Source organism: Protopterus annectens, chromosome 3.part1 (assembly GCF_019279795.1).
Source record: "Protopterus annectens isolate FY-2018-M chromosome 3.part1, PAN1.0, whole genome shotgun sequence".
NCBI lineage: Eukaryota > Metazoa > Chordata > Ceratodontiformes > Protopteridae > Protopterus > Protopterus annectens.
In genome coordinates, this window is record NC_056732.1 from 1453096222 (window position 1) to 1453114731 (window position 18510).

General features: G+C 37.6%; 1 protein-coding gene across 1 annotated transcript in view; it reads left to right on the plus strand.

The window, feature by feature from the left end:
• ADAM22 (ADAM metallopeptidase domain 22) overlaps window positions 1-18510 on the plus strand; it is a 2281988-nt gene that overhangs the window by 475851 nt on the left and 1787627 nt on the right. The window lies entirely within an intron of this gene.

An 18510-nucleotide genomic window follows, 5' to 3' on the forward strand; every position in this document is an offset into this window, starting at 1 on the left:
GCCTCTACCTCTCAACTGCACAGATTTTCGCAGAATGTCCAGATTTTTGCCTCATATTTTTAGTGTGTTCCTCTTAAAATCTGTACCTTTCTGGCAAATAGCTGAGGATTGAAGTCATTAAATAATGACAAGTATTTGAGTTTAAGACTCCACATTCTTCAGAAAACTGATGCTAATGCAAAACCTATCATTTTATCAACTTTCTAAGTTTGTAAGAGCAGTATTTAAAATCTGTCCCTATTTGTTCCCCCATCATTTTAGGCTTTGTCCAGATTTTTTGCTCTAAGAGGTTGAGAGGTAGACTATTCTCAAAGGGACACATTCAAGTCAATAAATTCAAATCTTAGAATTCTATAATTACTACTAAATATGATATATATATATATATATATATATATATATATATATATATATCACTATTAGTATGAAAAAAAGAATTATATCTTAGGCATGGGATTTCCATTCATAACTAATGGCATTTGTTTAATGTTATTTATAAACTCTCTGAAAGTCTGTATATTCAACCAATTAAGTTTATTAGTATTGTATCTAGCCAAAAGATTTTCTGCAGTGTTTACTGTATTTCTGTCTAGAAATTGAAACAAGAATATTCAGTTATTTACCCTTAAGTTAGCTATTATATTTATATTAAAAGTTTCCAGATGGACGATACTATGTGCAATACATAAAGACCATTAATTGTTTAATCAAATGATTACTATCCATTAATATTTTAAAAACGTTTAGTATATGATTAATACCAAATGTGTATATGTTGGTGTTTCTATTATTTATACAATAATCTTTTAGAACCAAATGTATTACATTAACATCTGCTGAAGTATTAAAGCTTATTTCAGATGAAGTATTTGAGGTTAAAAGTGCTTCATGTAAAGTTTTGAAATTTGAGTTATATGATGAATTTAGCCAAAGACTAACTATGTTTAAAATGGCTGATTTAATGTAAAGTTCTGTATTGGGGAACCCGATACCATTCTCTTTTCAGCTTTTTATATGCCAGTCATAAGATATTATTTTTTTGGGATACCATAAAATTTTTATAAATATAGAATTTAACCTTTTAATGATTTTTTTAGAAGGGAGTAAGAGTAAAGACTGAGAAAGATATAAGATCTTGGTAAAATTATCATTTTTATTAATGTAAGTCTGTCTTCCATTGGAAAATATATTATATTCCAATTCTTGATTAACTTTTTTATATCATTAATTAAGTACTGTTTCCTTCCATTTAGTTTTTATATTAACTCCTAAATGTTTAAGTTGTTTATTTTCCCAGTTGAAATCTTTATTAATAATATTTCTGTTTTATTATGACTACATTTTAGGTCTGAAATTTTTTCAAAATATTGTATTGAGTAAGTATTGCTTTCTAATGAAGATTCAGTATTACTAGTTGTTAATAAAATGTCATCCACAAATAATTGAACTTTGGAATTCTCATTACCAGAAAAGCTTTTTATTTTATTATTATTTCTTATATAAGCTGCAAAGGGTTCAATTCATAGGGCAAATAATAATGGGGATAAGGAGTATCCTTGTTTTGTTCCTTTAAAATAACTAAAAACAAGTGATCCAATTTTAACAAAATAAAAGGTATTATATAACTTCAGTATTATTTCTATAAATCCTGAAGAGAAATTATATTCTTTAAGAAATTCTTGAAAATAAGTCTAGTTTACTGAAGCAAAAGCTTTATCCAAGTTTAAGCTCAGTATCAACAGTTCTTTTTTTACCTTTGTTAGCAATATCTTTTAAAGTCTAACAATGTTGTCCTGCACTTTTCTACAATAATAAAGCCGGTTTGATCTTCATTAATTAAGTTAGGTATTATATTATTTAACCTTTTTTGCCAGAATAGCCATTACAGTTTTATAATCCACATTTAATAAAGAAATAGGATGATAGGAAGAAAAAGGACATGCTGGAGGGACAGATTTATTTCCCAGCAACTGCCACCTCTTTGGAACAGGCTAACAATTCCTGTTAAACAGAGCATGTGTATGATGCTTTTCAAGAGGAACCTGAATGAGTGGATGGGGCACCATAAATACTTACCAGTGCTAGCACCCATAACCTTCCTGGACATGGGGAGTCATCACCAAGTGCAATCTTTAGTATTGACTAGTACCTCTATGGTATTACATTGGGTTGAAATGGCTAGGCTTGAAAATGTCCTGGTCATTAGCCTAGTAATCTCCTATTACTTCAGAAGTAACTTCAGCTGTTCTCAGTCTCTTATCGTCTACTTAGAGGTGATCTCTGCTTGACTTATAAAGCCATATCCGACACAGCCCTGCTTGAAATACTACACCTCATCATGCTACTTTTGTCAGTGTAGAAATCAATCACATTAGGAGTACTAAATGATTTTTCCATAATATTATAATTCCTCTCCTCTTAGAATTATAATGTGAGTCAACAATCATAGGATACGCTTTATTAGTCTAGCCAGGTCTTTTATAATAAGTGTGTTTCCTATAAAATACATCAGCTTTATTTGATTTGAGATATTTGAATAAACCACCTCTCTTCATGGACTTGTTTAGTCAATTTATGTTTAATAAAATACATTTAAATATTGTCACTTCTAAAATGTGGTAACTCTAGTAAAGTTAAACTATTTGAAGTATTCAGCAGTGTTCATGCTTAATTAATTTTATTATGGACATAAAAATCAAAACTGTTCAACAGTAATGTTATAGAAATATTTACAGTCCCTATCATGGAATGTTTCATTCCTGGTTTGCTGATATAGTCATTCAAACCACCCTCTATCATCCTTAAATAATTTCCTAGCCTAACATTTGCATCTACCTCTACAAAATCTCCATTGGTTAATTTGTGTTAGTACATAAAGCTTTCCTCTAACAGTAGTTAACAAATAGAGAATTGAGATGAATTTTTTTTATAATCTAAAATCATTAGTTATCAAATAAAACAAATGTAATCATCAGAGATATATCAAGTAATAATCTGTCAAATATTAAGTATATTGAAAATAAAAATAACTATTAGCAAATGTTAAGTTTTCTAAGACTGCATTTATATATATATATATATATATATATATATATATATATATTAATTGACTTTTTTATCTACTAATATTTAATAAAACATAATATATTAAACTAGTAATGAACATTCTTTATAGCGTTTAAGAAGTCTTGAAGAAGACAAACAGTCAACATATGTCCAAAGATCCAAAATGAATCAGAATAAGTCTAGAGTTGCTAATAACGGTTAAGCTGAATATATAATTGTTTCTCCCTGGGTTAATAATGTTACAATACACTTAAGTTAGTTTAATTAAAATAACACTATTATTCCTTGTGAATAAGTACCATTCCATGTTTAACTTATAGCCTTACACTCTAGATGTGTTATAAACATTGTTGTGATTTGTATTTTAGTGTAGTCATACAAGGTTTCTGTTTACCACCCCATTCCCCAGAATATTCATAAGTAATATATTTGTTTAAAGACTGAAGAACATGCCTTATTAATTGAACAATAATTCAACATAGCAGTCTACCTATTTACAAAAGGATTATATGTTTAACAGAATATAGTCAAACATACAAAATTATAGTTAGCTTTTTAGTATCTGATGCCAAATATCATCAGTATTGTTATTTAGAATATTTTGACTACCCTTTCTAGTGAAGAACATAAGTACAGTATCAGAATCCTTTCCTTTACTTAAAATTACATTGCAGTAAATATCTCCTTTCCTACGTCAACATTTTAAAAACTTGCTTCCATTATCATTAAATTTGGTGTTAACTAAAATATATAGATATTCAGAATCTGTTTAATATAGCCTTGAAAACAGTGAATGTTGTGAAATAGCAAATAGGTTTATTATTATGTAAATAAAATTCAGTATGCTGGCAGCCTCTATTTATTTTAACTTATTGTAACTTGCATCATGGAATAGGGCTTATAGATACAATTGCCTTTTGGCACAGAAGCAACACTAAATTAAATAATATATAATCAAACAAAACTTCAAGTATTTGAGTCTGGTCAAATAGTAAGATGTGTGTTACCCTTTAAATGTTACAATTATAATATGACATGGATGTTCCTATTTGTTTTAGTGTTATTATACCAAGGAATAATAAACCTAAAGGTCCTCTCCAGCCTCCTGGTATTTGGTAAATCAAAGATTACACCTGCTACCTCCCATGAAAATCCCTGCTACAGTTTCCCTATCACTGAGTTCTACAGGAGCACCTGCAGGAATAATAAACCTAAAGGTCCTCTCCAGTCTCCTGGTATTCAGCAAATCAAAGATTAAGCCTGCTACCTCCCAGGAAAATCCCTGCTACAATTTCCCTATCACTGAGTTTATATATATATATATATATATATATATATATATATATAAACCTAAAGGTCCTCTCCAGTCTCCTGGTATTCATACAGTGTAGGTTTATATATACACTAAAAAAACTGGGTTTGTGTAGCCCTATAGTTCTGCCCTATCTGGTATGCACACTTGACGGTAGCTAGGTTACTGCCTAAATTACCCGGCTTCTGGACACTACTCTACCCTTAATAGATAGTTTTCTGACATTAGTTATACACCTACTTGATGAATTAGCCAAAAGTGAAATTAAAAGCAGAAACAGGCTTAGTTAGGCAGTACAATCAAACAGAAAAGCTTAACTGGCCCATACTACCCAACTGATAGTTTTTTGGGCAAAACTGCTGCCTTGTGCTCTGAACCCACTCCGTTCGCTCAGTTCGTTCTCTCACTCCGCTCCCCTACCCTAACCCCAATTTCCAACCACCCCCACTGCTACTAAAGTTAGACTTCACCATAGCCACACACCCGTCTCACCTAAAAATCCCTTTCACACAAATACATGCCTCCTACTTACACTTCGATCTTTGTACCCAACTCCACATCTAATATAGTTGCACACTTGCATTACTATATCAGCACTAAAACAAACTCTACTACTTAGTGCATCCACATCTCTTCTATCCTGTTATTCACCCTCACATCATATAATACCTCCCTACATTATATCACACACACTCCCACACATACCACCATCAAACACCTAAACTCCCATTTCATCCTCTTGTAGCCCCAGCCCTCCTCCACAGAACCATCAAAGACTATTATACTCTAAAAGTTCTCCCACTGCAAACCACATCTCACCACACAAATAGATTCACCGAACTCCTATTTAAGCTCTCCAAACTCTATCACTGCCTACACAAAACAACTACGTATAGCAGGAGACATATACCCCAACTCCAGTCCTACCACTACTCAACCCACACTACCCCTCCCCAACCCTCCAACACTACCCCCTTCACCCCAACCAAACCTATCATACACCAAAGATCCAAATCATCCCTTCTCCTGTTCAACATGAATATAAAAAGCATTGCCAAAAAAACTCACAATCTACAAGCTATGCTATCACACTACTCCCCAGATATAGTAACTATAACAGAAAATTGGCTTAAACCCCACACTGACAGTAATGAGATCACACCCCAGGCTACAACATCCTATGTAAAGACAGAACAAACAATCCTATACAAAGATCACCTCTCACTACACCTCCACAACTCCCCAATCCCAGACATAGATAATGCAGAGATTATTATAGCTAAATTAAACATTAACTCTAGTAAAACCCTCAACATTATAGGAGGATACATACCACCTGGTAACAACACTTCTAGTATGGAAAAGCTATTACAATAGTGCTCCAATCACCTCCCCCAAGAAGCAATTATCATGGGAGACTTCTGCATTGACTGGCTCCAGTGCTCCTCACAAAGCCTAACTATTCACATGAACCGTTACGGGTTCACCCAAATCCTCATAACTTCCACTAGAACCGACAAAGTCACCAAACGTAATTCTTTACTAGATTGGATTCTAGTAAAAGCACCCCACCTTGCATCTCACTCTGGCCATCTCCCTGATAACCTGAATGACCACAGCCCAGTTTTCCTCCTTCATGATCGTATCCACCTAGTACAACAAACCACCTACCGCACAATCAGGAATGAAAATATTTTAATCCTAACAACTTTATCTTTGCCCTACAAAACTGTCACTGGGAACACCTCAAACATCTTACCTTAGATGAAGCAGTACTATCTTTCAACAAGACCTTTCTTGATATTCTCAATGCCCATGCACCACCAAGACAAGTTAGAGTCAAAGCCAACTACCCCCTCCCGGTTAACCAAAGAACCAGATCCTTACTGAAAGACAGAAATAAAGCCTGATCACTGTCCCATAAAAACAAATCCAATAACACTAAACAAACCTTCCTGCAACTTAGAAACAAAGCCAAAAACAAGTGAAAATAGACAAAATCGATTATTACCTAAGTATCCAAAACAAGCACCAAAAACATTCACAAAAGTTCTGGGCCGCAGTAAAAAACCTGTTACAACCAGGTAGTATTGCTACTCCCACTCCAAAAACAACTTCCAGTAGTGACAGCATAGCTACCCAATTCAACAACTTCTTCACAGAAACCATTCTAAACCTAGCCAACAAGCAAACTAACACAAATACTTCCCCGGATTCAATCAGTGCTTCACCCCCACAGGATACCTTCACCCAATTTATACTGCACCCAATATCCACCAACTATATCAAAAGGCATCTGAAAAAAATAAAACCTACAACATTAGCCGCTGACAACCTACCAGCTGACTATCTTAAAATTGCAGCAGAAGCCATCTCCTATACTATAGCAATACTCATTAACAGATCTCTAGCTGAATCACAGGTACCCTCTATCTGGAAATTATCACACATAATATCTCTCCACAAAGGGGGGACCTCTTATGAACTTACTAACTACTGTTCTATTGCCATTCTCTCTCCTGTGTTCAAGATCCTAGAAAGAATAGTGCACACACAGCTCAGGAAATACCTCACCTCACATAACCTACTATCTTGTACCCAGCATGGCTTTTGTCCTGCACACAGTGCAACAACCACCCTACTAACCTTTACTAACAAAGTTAATCAACGTAGAAATAACTCCCTATTTGTATCAGCCTTATTCCTAGACCTGTCAAAAGCCTTTGATGTGGTCAACCACAACAAACTCATTAAAGTCCTTTCCTCCCTAAACATTAATATCACAACTCTTAACTGGTTCCAAAGCTACCTAGCAGATAGGCAACAAGCCGTTCGATGGCAACAAACTCTCTCTCACACCCTCCTAGTCACAATCGGGGTCCCACAAGGCTCCATCCTTGGACCTCTCCTATTCTCACTCTTTACCAACCATCTACACACTGCTACCCCCAAAGCCAGCCTAATTCAATATGCTGATGACTCAACCCTGATCTGTGCAGCCCCTTCCCTAACAACCCTCCAAAACCTTACCCAAGACACTTTCCTCTCAGTGGAAAACTGGCTAATCAACTCACACCTGATACTCAATCCCAACAAAACTAACCTCCTAATCTTTTATCCCACTAGAACTGCAACCTCTGCCCCAGCTTTCAACATTTAATCTAAAAATAACATGATTATCACTCCTACTATCCACACCAAACTACTGGGGATAGTAATAGACAGCAATCTAAAATTTGACCTGCATGTAAACCAAACCATCAAAAAAGTCAACAAGAAACTAGGCCTCCTGTACAGGACTGCCCACTTTCTAACACCTTCTACAAGAATCACCATTGGCAGAACCCACCTACTATCTACACTCCTATACGCATCCTCTATCCTCATCAACCTCTGTAAATCAAGCCTTAATAAAGTAGAGGCCTGCTATAATAAAATATCCAAATTTGCCACAAAATCACCATACAGATCACATCACTGCCAATCCTTAAAACAGCTCGGTTGGCTTGAACTTCCACATCTCCTACACTTTAACCAACTAAGTCTAGCCCACCAAATTATTCACCACCCAAACAAAACTCCACCCCTCAGCCATCTAATCCAGCCTTACTCAGCTCCTAGACCCCTCCGCTCTGATAATAAATACTTACTACAAGTTTCTAGACCAAAGAACTCAGAAGGAGAAGGCCTTTTCTCCAACTATACTGCTAAACTATGGAACACCCTACCAACTGCTCTTGCCTCAAGTTCCTCTCTAAAACAATTCAAATCACTCCTGAAATCTCACCTTTCAAAATCCTGGCTCTGCCCCTGCCTTCCCCCAGGTTAAACATCAGCTAAACTCCAGTCTCACTTTCATTACCCTTGTATAACTCAGCATAATTACCCTCTAAGCTAACATCTAACACTGTACCTCCACAAAAGGAATAATGTACACTCTGAGTATGTATTATATATTGTAAATACTACATGTGTGCTTATATGTATACTGTAATCTCAACAAAACTCTTATTGATATAACTCATATTCAATTATTTATTCACTTGTTAATTTTCAATTAATAATTGTCTGAATTGGTATAAGTCAATGTATATACCAGAGTATATTAGACTGCTTTGTTGATTTTGTAATTATCATTGTATAACTCGGAGCTTTTCTCCCCGGCCTCCACTGAAAATGGGCACTTGCCCAGCTGGACCTTCCTGGTAAACAAATGTAAAATAAAATAAATAAAAGGCTTTTTAAATATATTTTAATGTTCTAATTTTTCTCTTTTTAAAATATTTAGAACTGGGTTGTACATTATGATTTTCATTTGTAGCAGTAGCATGAATCAAATATCTTGCCACTACTTTACTACTAAACCACAAATCAGCTTTCCATCCTAAAGCAGTCTGTTAGAGTTTAAAGGTCATCCTTAGCATTTTTTGGCTTTTCTGTATGTTTACACAGCTTCAGAGCTGCTTCTTCTGTCCCAAACATGTTGGACTTCAATTAAATGCAATGGCAAGGTTAAAAAACATTTTTTAAAGCAGGAACTGTGCTAAAATTGTTTTCTAAAGGTGTAGAACCACTCGTGACTCCAAATATGCGAGCTATGCATTCAGAAGGGAGGATGGCAGAATGGGTAAGGTGTTTACCTTGCAGACACAAGGTGCAGGGTTTGATTCTCACATGGGGTAATTGGCTAGCCTTAAAATAGCCTGCAAGGGCATTTAGCTTAGTACTAATCTATAAACCTCCATAAACGTCTATAGAAGCAGCAACAGACATAACAAAGGGTTATAACATCTTTAAGATACAACCCCAGTTTTGAACATGAGAAACATTTTCTATGCATTTCAACTAAATTTTCTAAATGAGTTAAAAAGCAAAAGATTAATAGTTATTAAAACATTGTTATATATCATAAGCACAACTAATCATTTGAATGTTGGTCTGAATGCCCTTCACTGTGCTGGTTATAAAGTAACCCGCTGGGGTTCCATTATCTTTTTCTTCTGTTTTGTAGTGAGTTACATGTCATCCAAGAAGGGGACATGTCAGTGAGGGAGGCAGATTCCCCATTAGGACTGCTACAACTGGTACCTGTTTTGCTTAGGTGAGTCTCATGACCACACTCAGTATTCCATCTGTCAGACGTCTGCACAAAAGACTTTATGCAGCCATCTTTCTTCCCTTTTCATTTATCTTGAGAACAAATGTTTCAAGTTGTTGGCCCAAAGGTACCTTGGCAAAATCTGCTTGCCCAAGGTACAGCAGTCGCTTAAAAAGAAGGCCAGGAAATCTCAGCCTGAGATTGCTGCTGTCCAGCATCCACTAGATGTCTCTTTTGACATGCTTGAGAATCCTCTGCAGCAACCTTCTCAAAGGCCGGCACGGAACTGGCTTTTTGCAGGTCCTCAGAGGCCTTGCAAATGTCTGCAGCAGACAATGAAGTGGAACCATGGCTGATGATCTCTGCGGGGCCTAAAGGGATTCCTCAGATCCTTGTTAGGGAAGAAGTACCATGTACCTTGATTGAATCCAGGCAGGAGTCTAAGCCATCATGCTTTATCAAACTGAACATCCCTTTAAAGAAAAGGAGAAAGACTAAGCATGTGTTGCCAGCTGCCAGAGATCCACAAAGAGAATGTCAGACCACACAAGCCTTGTTCAGTGCCTTGATGGCTTTGAAACCTCCTCAGGGGGTTTCATTTTCTCTACCTCCTTGGTCCTCTACCCCCAAAAGGCAAGGGACCCTGAGTCCTTGAATGAGGATTCTGACTCTGATACTGACTCTTTAGCTTTCTCATCTCAGTTACTTTCTTCTTTAGACTATGAGTTAGAAGAGGAGAAATCTGTTAGTCCTGATTCTCCTTTGGAGGAACTATCTTTTGAAGACCCAGTCCTCTGTATGATGGAGAATTGTAAATAAGATTGCTCTCAGGTATCAGATATCCAGAAAAGGTATTATAAGTTGTTCCAAATATAGTCTCCTAAACCTTCTGCTGCCCTTCCTGTACTGGGCACTTTATTGGATACTTTCTCTGCTGCTTCATTTTCCCCAAACTCCCAACCTCTGGCATCTAAAAGTCTGACAGGATCTATACCTGCAAATTCTTATATAAATACCCTTCTTCTGATCCAGTTGTGATTTCTGTGTCTACAGATAAACCCTCTAAACTGTTGCTCTCTTATAAGTTCCTTCTCTCTGACAGGGACAGTAGATCCATGGAGAGGATTGGTAAAAAAGTATACACTTATGATAGTTTAGCCTTTAGGGCTATAAATTACCAAACCCAGATGACACAATATATTTTATTTGTTCTTTCCCAGATTGGGAAAATTGTATCTGATACGCATTACTCAGAGGGTAAGACCTAAGCTCTCACTTTGTTGGGTTGCACTTTTCAGGATGTCCATCACTCTATAAAATGCAGCTGTGGTGCAGCATATGCCTCATTTAGAGCTGTTGCCTCTGGCTCTGTCGTGATGTGTTATTTCTAGCTTTGCCTTCAAGCCTTGCTAGGTGACTTTAAGGCAAAATCCCTGTATACTCTTCTGGATAACAAGATTTTGTTTGGCAGTGCTGAGGCAGAGCTCTTAAAGACTTTGTATGATCAGGGTAAGGTCATGAAAGATTCGAAGCACATCTTTGTCTCTCCCATTCCCATGATTCAGAAGAGCTGTCTTACTAAAACTGCCTTTTCGCATAGACTGTCTAGACAGTCTTCCAAGGTTAAGAGGGGCTCCTAGGCACATTTTGCTGATATGCCTACTCAAATGCATAGGCACCAAAAGCTGTCCTTTCCTGATAATTCTGCAGCCATCTGACTTTCTGCTCCCCCTTCCTCTCATTAGGTTTCCTTATCTGTCAGGCTTTCTCTGTCTCTCCCAGTTTGGCTAAAAATCAACACAGACTATTGGGTTCTGTCCATTATCAGGGAGGGTTACGTTATGGCCTGGAAAACCCTTCCTTCCTTTTCAGGTATCCCTCAACTTCCTACAAAACAGATTCCTCATTTTCCTGCGGTGTTGCAGGGTCTGTTGGACCATGGTTTCATTTATTCAGTTCCAAAGGATAGAATGAGTTCATGGTTTTACTCCAGGAGTTTCTGGTCCCAAGCAAAGAGGAGTCTTGGAGACCTGTCATGGGTCTTTCATTTTTGAACACTTTTCTCAAAGTGCCATCCTTTTGAATGCTTTCTGTTAACACACTGTTTCCTCTATTGCTTCCCCAGACTTTTCTAATTTGCCTGGATCTAAGGATGCCTACCCTCATATCCCTATTCAAGAAATGTTTACATTTCTCTGTTTTTTTCTTTTTCTTCATGACATTCAGATATTTCCCTATGTGGATGACGTCTTTCTTCAGGCCCCATCACAAACCAAGATGTTGCAGGATTTTTGCTTTACACAGCTTCTATTACACAGCCTGGGGTTCACTGTCATCCTTCAGAAATCTGTGCTGACTGCATCACAGGATCACATTTTTCTAGGCTGCAGAATCCAAACTGTTCCAATGCTAGCCTCTCTTCCTCCCTCCATGGTCTTGGCTTTCACAAATTATTTTCTTTCCCTCCTTCCCCTGTCCTCTTTCAGCCAGGGGGTTTCTCAGGGCTCTGGGGTTCATGAATTATACACTCCCCATATTTGCCTGGGCCAGGTTTCATATGACGAAGTTTGAATGGTATCTAAAATAAGTGTGGCTTCAACACTGCCACTGACTAGAATATCTAGCTCCTCTGTTCCCTTGTCTCAAACTGGAATTTCACTGGTGGATTCAACAGATATCTCCCAATCCAGGTTCCTTTCTAACCACCTCAGCTATCCAAAGAACTCTTCCTTGATGCCTCAAAGCTGGGGTGAGGAGCAGATTCAGCACCTGGATTGTTCAGGGCCTTTGGTCCCCTCAACAAAGGACAGAGCACATCAACATGAAGGAAACAAGAGTTCTCATTTTGGCTCTTCGAGCTTTCCACTTTCTCTGGGTGCTTAGTCCCTTAAAGGTTTATACAAGCAGCACCACAGTCATGTGGTACATCAACTAACAAGGGGGCACAAAGTCTTACATTCTTTGCATTCTTCAAGCATGGGAAATGGCTGTCAATGTGCAGGTGACCCCACAGGCAGCCAGTATACCTTCAGAGAGCAATCTTGTGGCAGATTCTCTTATCAGGACCAGGCATAGCCTCACTAATGGATGTTGCACAGAGATTTGTTTCTAGACATAGTTCATTGGTGCAATATTCCTCAAGTGGATTTCATTGTCTCACCTCTGAAGAGGAACTCCCTCAGTTCTATTCCAGAGTTCCAAGTCATTTGGCTTTAAAAGTGAATGCCATGTCTTTCTCTTGGAAGGGAATGTTCCTTTATGTCTTTCCCCATCTTCCTCTTTTTCCCAAAGTCCTTCACAAAATCGAGAAAGATTCTCCTAAAATCTTGTTGTTGACTCTGTTTTGGCCCTCATAACCCTGGTTCCCCCTCTTATTCCATCTGGTCAGTGACAATCATCACAAGCTACCTTACTATATGGACCTTCTCACAAAGGACAAAGGATCTCATCTACATCCTCACCTAGCCACTCTTCAACTGACACTGTAGATAATAGAGTTTTGATACCTTTCTGACACCAGTTTTCTGAGGACATGCTTAGTGTCCTGCAGAAGGCCAGGAAACCCAATAGCAGAAAATCATATTTGTCCAAGTGGAAGAGATTTAATGTCTGGTGTCTTAAATATCACCAAAATCCCTTTACAGTGGGGAGTCCCCTTGGCTCTTTCCTACCTGCATGAACTGGAATACTGTGCTTTAACTGGCTACAATTTGTGTGAAACAAATGTGGAATAAATTACTTAGGCCATTATTACTATTTTTATTACAGTCAGATATTTGAGGTGTACACTACAAAGTGGGTATGGTTGCTGGGTAAGGTGGCTGTCTGCGGTTTAAATTGCCTGACCCTGCTGTTGTTGACTTGATACACATTCATTATTCTGCCTTTGTAGGACTAATCTGTGCTAGTATGAAGCAAGCTGTGATGTTTTATGACACCTTTTGTGTGAAAGAAAGTTGAACTACTTTATACTAGTTCATCTTTATTACAACCAGCCATCTAAGATGTACATAGCCAGAAAAGTGGTTATAACTGTTGGATGGAACTGTCACTGGATGAATGTAACCAGCGCTAATTTTGGTTGCTCAGGTTTAACAGTTATTAATCTGATTTTGTAGGAGTAGTTTGTATTTGTGTATTTGTTTAAAACAAATTTGAGATTAATTGCAGAAAAATAATTACTGCAGTAATTTAACAACCGAGCTTTTAGCAGTCAAAAGAGTGTCTGTAATTTCTGGGATAGAAATTGTATGTTGGGGAAGTAACACTGCTGTTGTGTTTAAGTTAAATAGTCCATCTGGCTTTACATGACTGGAATGCATTTGTGTGAAGCAAGTTGAAATGTTTTACTGTGACCATTTTTTTAATTATAATCAGATATCTGAAGTTCATGTACACAGTCAATAAAGTGACTGATAGGTATGGAGACTGTCTGTGCAAAAAATTGACTTGAACTGTGGTTATTTTAACAAATTTACAGTTACTGAACTGGCTTGGCAGGAACAGCACCACATAATGTATTGTATTTATTAAAATCAGTGTAAAATGATTCCTTTTTTGGCTTATACATATGTGTGCTTGAAGGGAGTTGCAGCATATGTAAGCACAACAGATTTGCTGTAATTTCTTTCTTTTTCCATCACAGTCAGACATCAGCATTGCACACAATAAGTGTCTGTCTTTGACAGTTTGGGCAGGTTGGGTGAATGCAACAGATTATTGCTATATTAGTGCAGCAAGTAGCATCACCATCTCACACTGCTTAGTTCTGTGGTAATATTCCTGGCTATGGCTCCTTCTTTTCAAAGTTTGCATGTCCTACCTGTCTCTGTTTGCATTTTATCCACGTACTCTGGTTTTCTGCATAACCAAAGACATTTTGTAGGTGAACTGGTGTTTCTCGAGTATGCCTGTAAGTAAGCATGCAGAGTGTGTGTGTGTGTGTGTGTGTGTGTGTGTGTGTGTGTGTGTGTGTGTGTGTGTGTGTGTGTGTGTGTGTGTGTGTGTGTGTGTGTGTGTGTGTGTGTGTGCGCGTGTGCATGTGTGTGTGTGTTCGTGCATCCGTGCGTGTGTGTGTTTGCATGTTCACTTGTGCACTCTCATTATTAAAACTGTGTTGAAAAATGATATTACTGACCTTATCTATGATCACACAGTACTGTGGAGGCACCTATTTAATTTCTGTCTGGCACTGCAAGTCTTCTTACCCCATCCCCAAAAGATCCCCCATTTAATTCAACTTGCACTGCTCATAGGTGTGCATGGAAGATTAGCACAACCAGAGTTGTATTGGTTAGCATTAAAAAAACTAAGCAGTTATCTTAAAAAAAATAAGGCATAATATACATTGCATTAGATTTAGACCATCAGAACTTATGGAAGCCTAGTGGCCTCCAGACTTCCTTCTGTTTAGATGGTATGGGGAGGGCAGGTCTTGGAAGGACACTTGGGGGTGCCGAGGAACTGGTCAGTAATGGAGTGACATCACTGTGACCTTTGCCTAGGGCTCTATTTCATCTAAGGCTGATGATCCTTCAGATGAAGAACTAACGTTTTGAAGGACCTTTGAACTGGGACTGTCTTTTATACTGTGGTAATTGCTAATTAAGACTTTATTACTGACTAGTACACTGGAGTTGGCTGACTAGCTGGTTTTGAAAATGTTCACATACTTCACACTGCAGAACAGCTTTGAAGGCCCATTACCCTCCATTACATTCAACAACTGTCCACATCCTAAAACAAAACCAAAGGTTTTTTAATAGGCATGACCTTCCCTTGACAAAGCCAAACTGGATTGAGTCAGTGTCTGAAGGTTGCTATGTCTTTGTTGATCATTTCCATGATAATTCATTCCATGGCTTTGCCTATTAGACTAGTCAGACTAATAGATTTGTTGTTTCCAGGTTGTTTAGTAGTCCACCCTGGTGACATGGGATAACTGTTGCAGTCTTCTATTTTTATGGTACAAAGACTGTTTTGAGGATATAGTTGAAAAGTGACTCAAGGGGTCTTGATAGCTCATATTTCAAGAAATTTAGGAGGTGTCCTGGGATATTGTCACGGCCCATTAAGTCCCTGACAATATCCCAGGCTACTCTGAAATTTGAAAATCCTCTGAAAATTGCTGCTGACTCTATTGCATACCCTGTATCTACCTTAATCAATCACTCCATTCAGGAATCTACTGTACTGGAAATATGGAAATCCTTCTGTACCACTCCTCTGCACAAAGGTGGCAACTCTGTTGAACCCTCTAACTATAGACCAATCACTATTTTCTCTCAAAGATCCTTGAAAAATGTATACATACTCAAACTACTGTCCCATCTCATTCACGAAAATCTCCTCACCCCCTCACAACATGGTTTCCGCCCTAAACACAGTACCTCGACTGTCTTACTATCCTTTACTCAAAAGGTTGCAGAAGCTAGGGATAACAACCTCCTTGTCTCCTGTCTATTCCTTGATTTCTCTAAAGCCTTTGACACTGTCTCAAATCCCATCCATCTTAACAAACTCTCAGACCTAAACCTCTCTCCTTCTATTCTTGGCTGGTTCCAATCCTACCTTACTGGCAGAAAACAAGCTGTTAGATGGCAGCAGGTTTTCTCACCCTTCCTTGCCGTTCAAACAGGAGTACCCCAAGGCTCCATACTTATACCGCTCCTTTTCAACATTTTTACCAACAACCTACATTTATCTTGCAGTCTCTCATCTGCAATACAATACGCAGATGACTCTACTCTCTTTATCTCCAATACTGTCTCTGAACTACACACACCAACACAGAATTCCTGTCTCAGACACTCTCTCAACTTAAATCCAATTTTTCTCTTTCCTGCCTAGATGGTACCACTATTTCCCCTGCCTCACACACTAAACTCCTTGGGGTAATAATTGATGGCCGACTAAAATTTAACTTGCACATACAACAGGATATAAAAAAAACCCACCAAAAACTCGGACTACTTTATAGGAACAAAAACTTCCTCACTACTGCCACTAAATGTACTCTTGCGCAGGCATTTCTCTTACCTTGTCTTCTATACACTTCCCCCATCCTTACCAATATCCAACTTGGTGAATGTGTAATTGTTAAGTACATACTGCTGAAATGCATTTGCTTGAAAATGTGATATGGTTTATCATATAAGTGATGCATAGTTAGCAAAACACATGACGTAATAATGTAGCACAAATTATTGAGAATTTGATATAGCAATTAAAACCTACGTAAATCCATATACTGTCCCTACACAACAAGAAAATGCAATAAAGGTGACTCCCATGCAGAAAAGAAACGTGTAATTTAAAGCAAATGGTTGATAATAATATAAAGTTAGTATTTACATCATTAGTCTCACATGTAGCAGTACCATGTTTTCATTGCCCAAGATGTCATCTAAGGCAATCTGGTTGGTAAACATTCTTACATCTGCAAACTGCTGATATGGCTAAAACATAGTTAGGAAAGGAGTAATCGCAGTTATGATCCTCAAATACAGACTTTGTTATGGCAGAGATTTTCAGACTACAAGGTATTTCAGCTAACAGATTTGGATGTAAATCTTCAATCCTGTTTTTCTCTTGAGCAATAGCACATAATGTAAATCTCCTTTTCTACATCTAAGAAGATAACACAATCTCTTGTGCCGTGCCTGAACCAAAGTCTGAGTTTAAGGCAGGTTGTTCTCATTTAAAAAGCAGTATTTCACAAAGTAAGAGGAAACAAAGGTGAAAGTCTAGCACCCAAAAGTGTCCTAGTTCCCATCTTCCTTACCTTACCAATTAGTAATGCTTAATAAAAGTTAGTGGTGGAGTAGCTTCTTGAAGAAATTTGTCTCTGATAAGGTGGCATGCAGCACTAATGTCTGATGGATGTCAGAAACATAAAGTAATTAGTTGATTACACAGGGACTGCAAGTACTGTAGCTAAGCCTGATGTCTATATTTTATGCCAAATATTCTGAGAAAAGTGGAAGTAATAACTTTTCACTTCTACATTATTCACATTATGCCTGATACTTTGCAGAGCTGCAGGCTCAAAATGAAGTAGGAATCATACAGCCACTGAACTTCCAACCATTGTGCATGCCTCAAAAAAATTTTCATAGCATATTATGTGCTGTGCATGACTCTGAAAACCTAAAAAAATAAACAAATGGTAGTACAGAAGTTCTGTACCACTCACTGGTAGCATCCAAAAACATGTGAATAGCGTACATCTGCCTGTGTCTTGTATATTTACTGAGATAACTTCCTCCATTAACAACAAGGTGCCTGAACAAACATCAGCTAAACTTTGTGCAGTCTCAGTAGCACACTTAGATATAAAATGACTACTTTTAGGCTGCCAGTATGACGTATCCACATCTTTTAAAGTATTTACTCTATGGATTTATGACACAAGCATTTTTTTTACTCAGATTGTTTACTACTTGTGCCAGACTTTTGCAAGAGGGCAGTCGTGCAACAACCTCTACTGGAGTATCTGATTTTGCACTGTGTACTGCTAGTAGTGGATATTCCATATATTTTTTCTGCCCTCATTTTTAAATCTTCCATGATGCAGCATTGTTTCACTTTACAGGATCTGACACATGACTATGGCTTGTGCTTTTTAACAAAGTTTCACCTGTAGATGCAGTAGTTGTAATTGCCCTTCCTTTACATCTGTCTTGCAGTTTTCTACAGTGGCACTAATAGTTTTCCCTGTAAAGTCTCATTCACAGGTGTATAGATAGCTATTAGTATGTAACATATCCTCATATCTTTGGGATTTAATCAGCGCACACACTTCCTATCATACCAAGTGCTACGTCAGATATGTTGTCACTGTAGCGATTGCTACATTATGCAAGACAAACAACCTCTCATTTATAGGTTGAGGAACTTATGCCTAGTAAGATGACATGCTGTGAAATCGAAAAACACCATTTCTCGTTAAAAAATCACAGCATATTGAGGTAAGTATACACTGCTAATACAACAACGTATTCATTCAATCAATGCATTTATGTATACCGTTTTT